A 13,798-nucleotide genomic window follows, 5' to 3' on the forward strand; every position below is an offset into this window, starting at 1 on the left:
TAGGCTCAGCTACCCACTTTATATGTCCTCAGGGAAGGAACTTTGGATCCCAGCATCTGAAAGCCTTGGGCATTTCATGAGCCTTCACACCTCAGTTTCCCTTCTCTAAATGAATAATACCACTTTCTTACCCCTCAAGCACGAATAAATACTTCAAAGTTTGTCAGGACCACAGGTATGGGTTAATGCACACCAGCAAATACACCTGGGGCTCTTCTTGTTTGTAAAGCCCATGTGCTGTGAATGTCATATGGGCAGTGGGTTTGTGGAGCCCAGCTGGGCCTGGGGAGGGGCATGCAGACACTGGCAGTGTGTTTGGGGGAGCTGTGCCATGACAGGGCAGATTTACACCTTGGCTGCCTCCACAGTAACGTCCTTGTGCACACAAGTCCTCCCTGTACCTGCACTGTTCGCTGTGGGGATGTGCTATTAATTCACCTCCCAGCCTTGTGAGCAATAATTTTTCCATGGAGACGGACATGAGAATGGAAATGTAAGGAAGGGCAAAAATTAAGGCCAGCTGGATCAACAACATGGTGAGAAAGCAGGGTTGTCTACCACTTTTCCACTACCACTGCAGGACAAGAGAAAACTGTTGTCCCTTCAGTATTCTCTGCTCCCTGTGCCTGAATTTGACAAGGAATCAAATCTTTAGAGAGAAACTTTCATGAGTCAGTGTAGACAATGTGGAAAAAGATGGAAGGATTTGGTTTATCCTGGCTTTTTAACGCAGACCAAGCTGAATTTTGCTGCAGAATTGAGTGGTTTGTGCTCATGGACTCGCACAGCAGCACGAGGCTGGAGGGAGAGAAATGAGAGCCTGTGAGGAGGAGATGCACAGCCAGAGCAGGGCAGGAGAAATGAGTATTAGGCAAAAAGAGAAAGTGGGCATGCCTGCTGTGAGTGAGTGTGCGGCTGTGGAGAGGGGCATGTGCGAGACAGAAAGTAGATGAGGGACCTGCCAGTGGCAAGTGTGAAGATGAACACCCAGTAGTGACAATGATGTTTGGGGCAATCAATGATGCTTGATGCATGGAGGACGGGATAGATGTCATTATTCTACAAAACCGTACACAAGCAAAAACAAAGCCATCTTTTTTAAATGAAAATGAAAGAGAAATGACAGGTGAAAAGCAAAATATTTGTGAGGTGATTTAAACAAAGAGAAGTAAATCCAAAGAATATATTTTTTCCCAACCAATATGATGTACGGTATAGTTTACAAGAGAAGAAAGAAAAAAATCAATCTGTGGCAGTATCTGATGTACCTCTGTGTAATAAACTGTTCTGCAATTATATGAACAAGGTGGTGCTGGTGACGAGAGGTAGGGGATTTTTGTGTCTCCAAATGTGCTGGGTTTGTATCATCCTGTCACCAGTTGTTCAATATTGTGATACCGGACAATCTCCAGTGTTTTTCCCAGTAGGTCAGTGAACTTATTTTCTTATCAAGCCTAAAGGCAGGTGCAGACATGAGGAAGGCATTTGCCTTTGTTTTTCTCCTTCAGCCCAGCCCAGCAGCTTCTTAGTATGCGTGGCCAGTGATTCAACCACACAAGTTTCCTCCTCCCAGTATTTTCTTTACAAGGATTGCGGTGAAAAGCACAACGGGGAGAAGTTTCATCTCTCCCTGTAAATACGAATGAGAGAAGTGTCTAATAGCTGTTATAAAAGATGGCATTTTAATTACCACCTGTACTGCAGCAGGCACATGCACACATCTGCACCTACACACAGAAGCACATACTCACACACACCCCCTCCCCAGGATGAGGAAGGTCTCCTTCCTCCTCCAATCCCTTCTTCGCCTTTATGCAACCCAGGGAACATGGGCTGATTGGAAAGGTCTCTTTCCTTGATAACAACAATTCAATGCACCTTGACATTTTAATAGCCTGCCGTCCTAGTGAACACAATCGAGCTGAGCAGTGAAGCAAAAATCATTAGGTAAGCAAGATAATCTAAACGAAAAATCAACCTCAACTGGTTCCCACATCTGGGGCACATCTGGGCAGAGCCTACCCTTTCCTTCCTGCTTCTGAACAGGAATCCTCTCATGGGAAGGCTTGTCAGGGGAAAGAGGGGCGTCCACGGATTTATTGCCAGGGGAAATCCACCCCCTCCTGCCCCCCTACCCCTCCCACCTGCAAACCCCTTCCCTCTGCTCAGCCTTTCCATAGGAGTGAGATGCTGACTTTGCAAGCCATTCGCTTTATGAATATGACCCTCAAAGGGAAGAAACCCTCTCACAAGCCCAGAACTATGTTATCATCGTTATTAAGGAGCTTAAAAAGGAGCTGGGAAGAGGAGACACCGGTGGAATTGCAGCCTGATTGTGATTGATGTGTTCCTATTAGCTTCTCACTGTTATCTCTCTGGATGGCAAGAACAGCCAGTGGCTTGTAACACAACAGATTACCTGAGTTTTCAGCCCTAGACGGATGTTTAAATAAAATATAGTCCCTTTTAGCGAGAAGCTCATTTTCTCTCCGAGGCTCCCAGACTATTTCATGTCAGCTGTGATTCGCTGTGACTGTCCTCAGTAAACATGTCTTATCATTAATAATTCTTTACAAGCACAATTTCATGGAGTCTTTTTGTATGCGCGCGTGGGGGAGGAGGGGGCGTGCATGCGCAAATGTTGGCCTCAGCCTCATCTCGATACAGTTTGGGAACCCAAGGTGCTTCTCTTCAGAATTTCACCTGCCTTGCCAAAAATGATTGATTACCCCTAGCAGACTGGGTGTCCAGCTATACCCAACAAATGACTTTGGCCCCTAACAACAGGCCTTGGCCAGATAGAAATCAATATTTCACCATTAAAATCTATCAAAGAAGAGTTAAGGCACCATCTGTCCCTGCCGCCTTTCCATGGTGTGTGAACATTAAATCCGACACTTGTAGTACATGAGTAATCAATATATAGTAGTTCACAGATCATTTGTGGTCCCCTTTTAGCAGTGATGGATGCTTGGAATAGTTGTGATTCATTTTGTCACACCATTAAACAAGATTCTGTCCAGTTCCTTCCTGATTTCATTTAGAGGATCATTCTTCACAGTTCATAAGAGAGAAACGGTTTTACCAATCTGCTTCTATTTCAATAAGTCACTTTATAGAGATTTTGTGTCCTGCAGACTGTAAAAATTCTGGAGAGATAGTACAAACATACCTCTAAAACTATTCACTGCATGACATATGCATAAAGTGTGAAAAACTGAATGTAAATATGTTTACCTCTTTATCTACAAATATTGGTTTTAACCCTTCCCTTGCCAGAGGGGACTTTAGGCAGAAGTGCTTGGAAACACAGCCTTGCCTAGGGCAGATGCAGCCAAGTTTGGGAATGGGCTGTAATTAAAAGCATGAATAAAACAACTGCAAACTCAGTGGTAGAGCTCTATTCCTGAAATTGAAATGGTGAGTTCTCAGTAAAATAAACACCTTTCTTAATTGCTTCTGCTGATATGCACCCAGCTTTTTCTGAATTGTTCATTCAGAACTGACAATAAATGTATAATTGCAAAGCATGTTTAAGTGGTTCCAAATAAATGGCCTTTCTTTTTTTTAAAACTTTTCTTATAATTGCCATTATTATGCAGACTTCTTCCTTTTTGGAGGAGGGGAGAGAATTACATATTAATGTTCCGTAGATTATTAATCTCATAAAAGACCTGCTCTTTCAGTCTCCAAATCGTTCATTCAGATCCTCAGATGATGCTATAATTGGGCATCATGATGGGGCTTCTCAGATTTAAACACTTTAGGAATTGGCCCTGTCTGGGCTTCCCCTGGCTGCAGTAAGAGATCCAAATAATATAAGCAGCAGGCTTGGACGCAGAGATAAAATCAGAGGGAGCCCTGAGGATCTGTCAGAAGGCATCTTCTAAAACCTGCATTGTGCTGCAATTTTCCTAATTAAAGGACATAAACAGCAGTGATTCATGCAAGTATCAGAGCTAGCCTGTCCTCCATGGAGCGCTTGATGCAGTAATTTTTAATCAGGTTGGTCGTTTATAACCCGTTCATTTTTAGGCATCTCATTTGGTTGCTGGAGTGTGCTGACTCACTAAACACAGGGCAGAGGGGGAGGAGGAGGAAGGCAAAGCCTGTCCTGGGCTGGACCAAGTCCCACCAAAGCTTTCCTGGCAGCAGACCAGACCCCACAATATTTAATGCAAGTGTTTCTGGAGGGAGAACATATTTGTGCAAACCACCTCGGAGTGTGGGGCTGTGTCCCAACAGTGTCAAGTGGCTCTGGGCAGATGGGAAGGGGCAGGAGGAGAAGGAAAGAGCCCTGTTCCCTTCAATGAGATGATCAGGAGAAGGAAAGAGAGTGAGCTGATGAGCTCATGCTCATATGAGTAAAGGAACCAGTATATTAGTGGTGAAATGGTACAGGTGATTTGTTAGTAAGGCTGAGGCGCTGGAGCAGAAATCCATAGTGAAGATGGAGAGGTGCAGCAGGGGCCAAGCCTGGCTTTGTCATAGCTCTTGGGTGGTTGGACTCAGGTACATAAAATGGCTCCAGGCAGAAAAAACTGCCCTGGCTACATCTGGGCTGGTGTCCCGGGAAAACTGCCCCTAGTTACACACACAGCAGAGCCAGGGTGAGAGCGGGGGAGCTGTGCCAGGAGCTCAGCTCTGAGACAGGCCTTGGCTGCAGCTGCACCTTTAACTTCTTCCTTCATCACTTGCTAATTCCATAAACACAGCTGTGCTCCTGGGAGATAAAAAATGCACAGCATCATTGTTAAAAACAAGCTGGTTAAAAAATAGGGGCAGCACTTCAGCACAAACCAAATATGCACCTAGATTTCAGTGAAGATGTTCTGACTTGAACACGTCCCTATGCTAAGGATTACTGTATTTCAGAGAAAAGAAATGCCAAAATAATTACTGACTGTTTTCCAGAAAAAAATCTCATGGAATCACTGTATGGAAGCAGCTCCTAAATTCAACCCTCTGCCTAAAGCCTTGGAGTTGGAATTTGCTGAAGGTACCGAGGTCCTCCGGTTACCACTGAGAAATTCCTCAGGTGCAGTGCAGAAGCCAAAGAAAAAAAAGAGATTAAGAAAAGGAAATAGAGTAAGAAATCTGAGTTATTACCAGTAAAGACATTGCAGGGGGAAAAGAATCAAAAATGAAAACATGCATTATCTTTACTCTTCAAATATTATGCAGAGCACTCCTCTTTGGCTGAACCTCTAATATGTGTAAAAAGACACAGCTATTGATTTTTTTGCTAATAAACTGCATAGCTGTGATTCCCTTATTATAAATCTTTTCCTAAGCACAAAAGTGAGCAAAGGGAGGGGGAAGGGGTTGTAGGGTAACAAGACTAATCAGGACTTCACCATCAAAGTAAATACATCCAATTAACAGCTATTAAAGAAGAATTTTATGGCACTGTGCACAGTGAAGGCCATTATAGCCAGTGGAATTAATCTTAATTATTTGTACCTGTGTACATACATGCAAAGGAAAGCAACTCACATTAATCTACATTAAACTTAATACACAGTTGGTGTATTATCTTCTGAGTCAAAATTGACTGCTGGTCTCTGCATATGTATCTGTGGTGCTATCTCCAGTACATATGGGATGTCTAAGGGCAGAATTTGCTCCATGCAGAACAACCCAGCAGCTAAAGTATTTTTTGTGATTTCTAAAAAGCATTAAAAAACAAAAACAAAACCACAAAACAAACAAAAAAACCAAACCCAAAAACCCAAACCTGATATAGGCAGATATTATAATTTCAGAAGCCTTTCTTATAAAAAAATAAATAAATAAGAGACACACAAAAAAAAAAGCCCAGAAGAGGCTGTACAGATTTATTATCCAGCTTAAGGGGAAACTGAACAAATATAAATCTGTGGCTTTCTGAGGTTTAAATAACGGCAATTACTACCCCCAAAATACTGCATTTCATGCACTGTGGACAACATTGTTAAAACCACCCACGATATTTTGGACTGTGGAGATTTTTTCCCAAGTTTTTACAGAAGCTGACAGTAAATTATGTTGGTTGGTTGTTCACTGGGTTTGCATTATTTGATAGGGCTGGCTGTGGAGGTCTGTGCTGTGGTAACAATAATGAATGGTGTACTTTTTGCTTTAAATCCCTGTCTAATGAATATAGACATAGGCAAGCAGCTACTTAGGATTCCAAAATATAACTAACCACAAAGCAGAGCTCCAGCTGGTCTTCCCTCCTACTGCATTGTTCAGGGGCATTTTCCTTATCAAAAATGGATTTTGAGTCCTAAGAAGGAAAAAGAGAAGCTGGCATCCATTGTGCCCAGCAAAAGCACTTGAGATATGGGGGTGGTCGAGCACTGAACTGCTTTATGGTCTTAGAAATGTTTACACCTAACATGGGTTTTACCCAGTTCATGGTATGCAAAATCTTGATTGTACAGAAGGTCCCAGTTTGATGCTGTGTCTCTGTTCAGGATCCCCAGAGCACATTACCTACTTTAGCTAACACAGATCAGTGCCTTGTCCTGTGTGAAAGCATAAGCACTGCATTTTAGTTATGTTTTATATATGTTATTAACTTTCAACAGCTATCAGGAGATTAAAATCTCATAGAGCCACCCTACAAAATATTTCTTTTAGGGCTAATCACAGCCAGCAGCAAGTTAAAGTCTTTCCATGCCAGCATTTGCAGCTGTGTCAAAATATGGATCAAAGTCCTATTATGCACTTCAGTTGTTATTAACAAGCATTTTGGGTTAACAATTGTAGCTATGAATCTCTGGTAGTAAAACTGGCAGACTCATGAAGATTTAAAGAAAAGGCTTGATAATATCTCATGTTATTTTCACTCCTTCAGCAATGTTTAGTCTGCTCTTGAATGTTTTAGGAGCTGTTACATTTCACTCTATGCTACTTAAAAATTGATGCATGTTTCTCAGCTATTTAACCATTATGGCTGAAGTGATTTCTGCTGCCCAGGCTGCTCCTGGGGCTGGCTGCAAGTTACACCTGCACAGGATGCTCAGCGCTCCTGAACTGCTGTGCAATCTGGCATTTTAGCATGAAATCAAATTCTTATGTCAATCTTCGTTTTTGCACTGTCAGGGAATATCAAAAGGGGTGGTGGCACTGCATTTGCTTTAATTCAGATGCTTACTGAAGTCTGAAGTGACCATCCTCTCCTCTGCTTGTACAGCAAACCTGAGGCTTTTCCCCCAAGCCCACATCACTGTCCTGTCTTTGCACATTAACCATAAATCCACAGATTATGTTGCCTTTGGGTTTCTCCATCAGGATGACAATATAAGCACCACAAACCAGGAAGTCTCCCAGCCCAGGGGCATCCAAGCAGTAAGGAAACTAAATGGAGAAGCTCCTGCAAAGGTGGGGAGTACAGAAGATTAATGGGAATGAAAGGAAACTAACTTAGAAGAAAAAATGGGAGAGTCACCTGCCAAAGACTGATGTGCTCAGAATGACCTCAGTGACTCTTTTTGAGAGGATATCTGAAAATACACCATTTCCTACTGTAAAATGGTAAGATCAGAGCCCTGATGCTCTTCAGAGAAATTCTGAACTGGGATAAGTTTGCAAGTTAAGACAATGCAGATGGTAGTGAACTTTAAAGAAAGGAATGATGACTCCATGATGAAAAGAAGGCTGAAGTACAAATACCATCATTAGCTACATTCCTGAGGTCTGCAAAGTACCACAGCAATGTCTTTTCATGCAAAAAGTTGTTAGCAAGCCTCAAAACCACCAAATAAACAGGTGTGGATGGAGAAGAGATTTGTGTACAAAGCTGTGACTTTGTGAGTAAGGAAAAAAACCCAACAAAACCCACAAATGGATGTTTCTGAAAATATCTCAATCCTGAAAGATTAGCCTCAGCAGAAGTGTCACTGCAGAAACCATCTGCATATTGAAGAGGTTGCCTAGCAAGGGCTTTTTCCCCTCATTATTATTTTCTACTTAGATTGCTAAGAAAAGATCTCTCAAGAGAAATAACAGTAGGATCTTAAAAATAGTTCTGAATATGCCATTAAAAATTCAACACAGATATTGTCTAAGCCAATTCAGGTTGTTTTGAAGTCATCACATTAAATATGCTGAGATTCTCTGCTGAGCTTGGTTTTAAATCTAGTACCCACTAAAGTATTTCCCTGAATTAGATGGCCAAAGAGCAGTCAGTGCTTGGGGAGCAGCTTGTGGGTTTGAGGGTACCTGGACATCAGGGCACAGAGAGCAGACTGCTTCCTCCTAATGGAATAAAACAGGATGAGGAGTTGCTCTGAAACTAGGTGAGGAGATCCATAGGAGTTACCGTGAGGACAAGGAATTGCACTCTCACTAGAAGAGCTGATACACAGGAGGTACCATGAGAAACCCAGCAATAAAAATGAAAAGGGAGTGAACCTCTTCTATGTCTTCTATGCTTCTCCCCTGTGCTGTTACATATATTTCTATTCCTGCAGTGCCATGTACAACCCACACCTGTTTGATCCCAGAGCCATCACATCTGAAGAGCAGGATGCAGCACTCTTCTATGGTGCAGGTGTTTATATTTATACTATTTACCAAAGCAAATATCATTTGGATACATTTAGTGAGGAAGAACGTAGCAAGCAGAAACCTATACTAAATTATGAATGTCTACATTTGGAGGAAAGTGAGTAAAATATTGACATTGGTTAAGAATTTTCCTAATTCATCTTAATGTGGAGAATGTAAGTGGAAGTGGGTAAAACCTCAGCCCAAGTGAATCTAGTGGAAAACTACTGGAGTCTTTAAAATACACAGCAGAAGCCATTATTTTAGGTGGATGGGAAACACTGTGAGGATTTATTGTGTCCTAAATTCTCCACCACTACAGCCTCCAAGCACATCTCAAGGAACATGAGTCATTGTTTCTCTTGACCTTCCTCTGGGGACAGCAGAGAATGCACCACAAAATGGTTTCTTTTGCCACCAGCTGTATTTTGGGGTGCAGGGGCTGCAGGTCCTGTTTGCTCCTGCCAGAGGAGGGCAAGGTGGAGATGTCTGCCCTGGCAGGGCAGGGATTGTGCCTTTGGTGTCTGTCCATTCCCAGAGGAGAATGTCAGGCCGGCGCTGTGAGCACCCATCCTTGCAATGGGAGAGCCAGGAGCAGGCCTGGAAATGAATTCCATGGTGCTGGAGGCGTGGGGTGGGCAGGCAGTGCCTCTGTCCTGCACCCTAGTCTTGATCCACTGCACACTTTAAAGCCTCAGACCTGTTCAGGGACGTCAGCGAGTGCGTGAAACCCTTTGTGGTCCCACTCAATAATTCAGCTTCCATCAGGGCTGCTGATCTTGCCAACGCAACAATACCAGCTAAGGCATGCCAAAGCAATAAAATAGCTGTTTCCATGAGCAGCCCCATGTAATTTGAACTCTTCAGTTCTTTCCAGTTATTTACAAGCATTGTATGTCACAAACAGACCACCTCTTTTGTAATGTTCTTTAGGAAAGCTGTGTATTATATTGGCATAATAGTCTCCTTCAGGGAGAGCATTTTGTTTTAATAAAATGTGTGCCACCATATTTAATCAATCAGATTGATTGACACCAGCACTAGCTGCGTCTCCCAGCAGATGCTGCTGCTGCCTCATTCTTATTCCAGTTTCATTTCTCAATCAAATCCATGTGTAAAAAACATAATGTGCTGCCAACATAATGTAATAAAACTTCAACTGAAATGCACACCACCACGACTGAAACTGATAAGTCAAAGTATGGGGAAAGTTAACTTTAGCAAAATCATTTTTGACATGAAAATATTAAAGTTTTACAGTTCAGATATGCCTTGGCTAACCCTAACATAAATGCAAAAGTTTCTCGGGTGTTTAAAAGAAAAAAAAAAGCTATAGAAAGAAATTCTTCTAGAAGTTATTAAAGCTGGCTCCCAGCATTTTCTAATCTTCAGAGTTTGCTGATGTCATTCCAGTTCCATGTAGGCCACCCAGGTGAGATGAACTGTAACTTTTACCTGGACAGCTCAGGTGCCTGTGTGAGGTGAACACTGGGCAGTGGTGATGCAGGGCTCTGTGCCAGAGGCTGAACCAGCAGGTTTGGAAGGCACGATTCCCACAAGCACAATGGAAACCCTGGCTGCTGGATGTCACACACAGCATGAAACTACTCTGAACTCTTTCAAAGTTCACCTTAAATAATCTGCACACCCCACATTGCCCACAGGGCATGTGTGGGTCACAGAGCACATTTCTGGGGAATTTGCCTTTCCTGTACTCACAGGAGCTGGTTTCAGACCACTGGAGTTGAGTTCCCCCCTTGATATAGGTGGTCCCTCATACACCTGAGGAGGTTGCGCCTCAAACCCCAAGGTCAAGCTTCACAGCAGTCCCCAAAGCCAGATGGGAATCAAAAGCATCTGATTTCTTGGCAGATGTTATAGTATGTGCATGATGTTCTCATGTGTAATTACTGAAGGAGGTATGAAAAGAGCTCCAGAACTGTTTTCTAAGGCCCCACAATAAATGACTTCCCCTTTACTTATTTTATATTTCTCCCAGTGATTATATGATAGGAAACACATGCCATGAACTCACATGCCACCAATTTCCACCCTTCTGTTAAAAAGGAGAACAGAGGTTTTAATCTGAAAAGGTGCCTAATGCTTCCGAACACCTTTTTTCCTTCACCACTGATTTTCAAATTTAAAAGTTTCATTAGCTGCCGTCCTGCTGGACAGTGCCTTGGGCTCACACAAAGAAGGAGAGATTGGGAAATTTTAGGCTGCAAGGAACTTTCCACAGCTGAAAGTTTTTCAGCCTCTTCTTTTGGCAAAATGCACAAATGGTAACTATGGAAATAAAAATTACACTTGAAGAAATGGCAAAGTTGACATATTATCAACTTGTCCATTTTAATCTCCAGTGAAATCCAGCAGTGCTGGAGTCCCTGTCCACCACTAACATCCTGTGCCTTCCCAGAGAGAAGCCAGGGCTCCCTGCCTGCCAAAAACAGAAAAGACACATAGGGAACTGAAACTGATTCCAAAAAAGAGCCAAGGAAATGATGCAGCATTTGGAAAAACCTTCATGGAGCAAAGTTCAGCCTGTGTAATTCAGTAAAATGAAAATTCAGCAATAGTTTTGTTATCACCTACACACAATACCAGGAGAGGTAATTCTGACAGCAGAGGGCTCCTTAAGCCAACAGGCTGAAGTAGAGAAGGATCTGGTAGCTGCAAGCTCAAGTTAAATACACTTGGACTGAAAATAAGCTGAAATTTATTAGTGATGAAAAAAACTAATCCCTAAGACTTCCTTGCTTTAGAAATGAGTTGGATTCCACAGCAGCAGGAACTGTGGTTCCAGTTGGATTGTAAATATAATTTTCATTTAAATTAGATATATTTTTTTTGAGAAATAAACTTTTTAAAATTTGCATTTGTTATTATGACAAGCCATAGTAAAATCTAGGCTTATTGTTATCTTGGAATAATTCAGATACATAAAATAACACACTGCATTGATGAGATAAAATTCCACAGTCATTGCTTTTTAGCACATAGTCCAGGGAAGAAACCTGAACTTCTTGAAAGAGCCCAGGCTGCAAAAACTTGTCATAAAAACATGCAATGCACTGCCCACATTTTTTTTTTTTTGAAGTTCAAAAGTCCTCAAAAGCTTATTGTTTGCTCTCAGTCCATGTCAGGATTGAGACCCCACTGGAAGGTGTCAGACAAATGTCTTTTTGTTCCCTCAAGAAACACATGCCCTCTCCTTTTGACAGAGCATCCTGTGCTGAAGGGATTTTCCTGTGGAAAATCTTCCTGCCTCTGAGAGCTCAAGCACTGGCTCTACAGCATTGAAATCTCATCCTTGTTCATCAGATCCAGGTAGGTATTTCCACCAGAAAAGCAAAGAAAACTGTCCATTTTGTGAACAAAACACAGTGGAGCAGGTGAGGTATTGCATATTTGAGGAAAGGCAGAGCCAGACAAAGCCAGGGCAGAGTTTGGAGATGGTACAGTGAAAACACTCCCATGTGTAAAAAAAGGAGAAACCTCTCCAAGGAGTTTTCCTCAGCACTGCTGCTGAAAGGAATGCTGTGCCTCCACATCACAAAGCACAGTGGTTGGGGCAGGGTTTTTCATGGCATCTCACATGTGCCTTGAGCAGAATCTGGCTCAGCGTGGCTTCAGGAGACAGAACTGATGGCCAGGTTCCAGGGAAAAATGGCTCTATTAAAACATGGATGAGAAAGAAAACAGCAGCATGATTTTCAACCCTAAAATATTTTGATTAAATTTCATCCACATCTGTACTAAGATTCTTTCTGGCACAGCCTTAGCAATGTCCTTCCAGGTTATAACATCTCATGTTATTCCAGATAGTACCAATGGAGCCCAATTACATCCAGACCCACTACTGCCATTTTCTGATTAGCAAAACAGCCACTTATCTCAGAATCTGGGCATGTTTTTCTCTTTGGAGTGTAATTTGCACTGGAGACCATAAAGCCTTTCCCTCTGCTCCTGAATTCCACTCAGAAGCTCTTGGAACGAGGCACAGTTTGCCAACGTGTACGTGGAGGAATTAAAGGATCAGCAGCTGAAACATCAGTCCCTGGTGCCAGGTGGGATTCTCTGGGCAGCTGAGACATTGGTGTGGGGCTGGCAGGGAGGGAGCACGGCCAGTGTGAGACCCCACATCTGCAGAGGAGGGCAGGGCTGCCCCATGGAGTGTGGGACACCTGAGTTAGAGCAGCTGAATCCCCTCCAAGGTGATGGAACCTGCCCCAGCTCCCCTCCAGTGCATCAGCAGCTCACACAGAATGAGGCAGCTCTGCTGCAGCCTTCAGGGCAGGAGCTGGGCATGGGCCCTGCTCACAGCTCAGAACCCATGCCTGGCCCCAAAGTGCCTTTGGGACTGACAGACCTCAAAAGAGGGTTTAGAGTCCCTTTGCAGGAGGGACAGACAGTGCTTGTCTGAGCTGACACCCTGCAGGCTCTGCCACCTCCACACAAGGATGTCTGTTTGACTAGTGCCTTCTCATGAATGGCTCTGTGACCTTTTCTGGTTTTTATTTAACACACAGCTCAAGCTTGTCAAAGGCCTGATCACTGAAGTGTATTTTTGTGTGTATCTTTGGCTCTCAACACTCAAGGCCATGCCTTTCAGTCTTCCACCTTGTTGCTTCCTGATCTTTCTATGTACATATTTTTAATTAAGTTTCCCTTCTCCCTCACCCAACATAAATCCTGGGCATAAGTAAGTGGAACAGTGCTCCTCCCTTCCACGAGCATTTCAGCCCTGAAGCAGAGTGTGCTTCCACTGGGTCACGTTTTCTAGTGAGGATCTGTGCTCTGATGCCTGCGGTCAGGGTGGGGAGGACACATTTTCCTGCCCTCTGCTCCCTCTGGCTGCCTTTTCCTGCCATTCCCTAGTGCAAGCCCAGAAGTGTCAATTCCTTCTCCCCAAGAGCCTGAGAGCTGTGATCCCATGATTTGACTCTGGATGACAGAGAGAAAAACAAACGAGGCACAGCAGCAGGTGAGGAGGGCAGAGGAAATGGTGCTACTGCTCCTCTGGCCATGGCCAGCCAGCAGCAGGATGCCCTGGCAGCTGCAGGCACTCCCAGCACAGGCTGCTCCTGCTGCCTCAGCCCCACCATCTCCTGCAAGGTTCCTGCCTTCTATTGGGTTTGGCCACCTTCCAGAATTTCCCTCAGGAATGCAACTGGAAGGAGGGAAACAGCAGTTTTTAACACTTCATATTTCAGCCCGAATGGAGTGAAGCTTCAGTGGAGCAAAAACACAGAGGCTGAGC

The sequence above is a fragment of the Catharus ustulatus genome, chromosome 7 (genome assembly GCF_009819885.2).
Source record: "Catharus ustulatus isolate bCatUst1 chromosome 7, bCatUst1.pri.v2, whole genome shotgun sequence".
Lineage (NCBI taxonomy): Eukaryota > Metazoa > Chordata > Aves > Passeriformes > Turdidae > Catharus > Catharus ustulatus.